Here is a 2500-nt window from a genome sequence, read left to right as displayed (position 1 = left end):
CGCACCGCGCGGCCAGCACGCCGGGCGGCCCCCCCTCACCGGCCGGGGACAGTCCCACCCACCCACAGCCGCGTATCGCTTCACACCCAGATTCACATTCACGTTCGTTGGTATGGTGGGGACCGCTTCGTAGCTGTACCGATCGTTGCCCTCACAGATGTACCTCCAGCAAGGACAACCGCACCACAACGGGTTACCAGTTGTTCATTTGCGTAACGTCACCAGTAAACGTACACGTCCATCCCCGTTTGCAAAGTCAACTATTATTGCATGCCTGCCTGTCAGGTGTCAAGACACACTACATCCGCTCACATCCACGCAACAAAATGTGCCCGACTAGAGGGCACGTGGAAGGTGCCCCCGTACGTATGCGATGTCCATTGCGCGACCAACTGTCAACCGGCCTCTGTAGCATGTCGCAGATGTGGAACGCGGGGCACCGTGCTATCACATTGTGTGAGAAGAGACTACTACGTCTGCATACACGCGCCACTACATGAACAGACGGCTCATGCTGATCGCCATCCACTGCGTCCATTACTCCCACACGTCTCTATGGCGTACCACACTGCAATGCAGCTGTTATGGGGAGATGACACGTAGCTGTGTACACAACATTCTGAGCGGGTTGCGGTTGGACAATACATTAATGTAACGTGTCATATGCCAATTACAGAGCAGGGTAAGGCACAACTTGGGTTAGGTTAAGGCACAACTTGGGTTAGGTTAAGGCACAACTTGGGTTAGGTTAAGGCACAACTTGGGTTAGGTTAAGGCACAACTTGGGTTAGGTTAAGGCACAACTTGGGTTAGGTTAAGGCACAACTTGGGTTAGGTTAAGGCACAACTTGGGTTAGGTTAAGGCACAACTTGGGTTAGGTTAAGGCACAACTTGGGTTAGGTTAAGGCACAACTTGGGTTAGGTTAAGGCACAACTTGGGTTAGGTTAAGGCACAACTTGGGTTAGGTTAAGGCACAACGTGGGTTAGGTTAAGGCACAACGTGGGTTAGGTTAAGGCACAACGTGGGTTAGGTTAAGGCACAACGTGGGTTAGGTTAAGGCACAACGTGGGTTAGGTTAAGGCACAATGTGGGTTAGGTTAAGGCACAATGTGGGTTAGGTTAAGGCACAATGTGGGGGTAGATTGCGGTACAAATTGCATTACATTGCGGTGCAAATTGCATTACATTGCGGTGCAAATTGCATTACATTGCGGTGCAAATTGAGTTACATTGCGGTGCAAATTGAGTTACATTGCGGTGCAAATTGAGTTACATTGCGGTGCAAATTGAGTTACATTGCGGTGCAAATTGAGTTACATTGCGGTGCAAATTGAGTTACATTGCGGTGCAAATTGCGTTACATTGCGGTGCAAATTGCGTTACATTGCGGTGCAAATTGCGTTACATTGCGGTGCAAATTGCGTTACATTGCGGTGCAAATTGCGTTACATTGCGGTGCAAATTGCGTTACATTGCGGTGCAAATTGCGTTACATTGCGGTGCAAATTGCGTTACATTGCGGTGCAAATTGAGGTAGGTTAAGGTGCAACACAGGTTAGGTTAAGGTGCAACATAGGTTAGGTTAAGGTGCAAGATGGGTTAGGTTAAGGTGCAAGATGGGTTAGGTTAAGGTGCAAGATGGGTTAGGTTAAGGTGCAAGATGGGTTAGGTTAAGGTGCAAGATGGGTTAGGTTAAGGTGCAAGATGGGTTAGGTTAAGGTGACATAGGTTAGGTTAAGGTGACATAGGTTAGGTTAAGGTGACATAGGTTAGGTTAAGGTGACATAGGTTAGGTTAAGGTGACATAGGTTAGGTTAAGGTGACATAGGTTAGGTTAAGGTGACATAGGTTAGGTTAAGGTGACATAGGTTAGGTTAAGGTACAAACTGGGTTGTGTTATGGTACACATTGCGTTGTAGTACAGTACACGTTAGGTTTGGGTACGGTACACAATGTGGTATGGGATGGCGTGTTGTGGGGGGGAGGGGGGGGGGGAGGTTCGTTGATATCGACCGTAGGACGTGGATGCCCGAGGCAGCGTCAGTGTGTCAAAGGAGTTATGTCACGTCGGGATGCGCTTTTCGCCAGTGAGAGGGGGCGAGCCGTGTCTGTGGTTGCGGCAGACCTGTGTGTTTCATTCCTGCCAGTGTGTTTGTGCTGTAAGACGAGGCAGTGTGGTGGTGATGGGTGCACCCCTGTGTAGGACATGTGTGGGTGTTGGTGGCTTCTCTGAGCAATTGTGGTTGTCGGACGAGTGGGGTATTCTGTTTTATGATTGGACCTCCCGGTCTGGTTATCATAGCGTAGTTGGTGTACTGTGGCGGATAGGATGCACCGGACGTTGGTCCATGCTGGTGCTTAGTAGTTGTATCTGTGTCTGTTACAGGCAGAGAGTAGTGTGTGATAGAGTGTGTGGCTGACGTGTGGTTCATTTTGTGTGTACGGACGTTCAGCATGTATAGGGGCATTTGCGTATATAATCTATCATAATCTATCT

The sequence above is a fragment of the Schistocerca cancellata genome, unplaced genomic scaffold (assembly GCF_023864275.1).
Source record: "Schistocerca cancellata isolate TAMUIC-IGC-003103 unplaced genomic scaffold, iqSchCanc2.1 HiC_scaffold_273, whole genome shotgun sequence".
In the NCBI taxonomy this organism is placed as follows: Eukaryota; Metazoa; Arthropoda; class Insecta; order Orthoptera; family Acrididae; genus Schistocerca; species Schistocerca cancellata.
Note: the sequence above shows the minus strand (reverse complement) of the source record.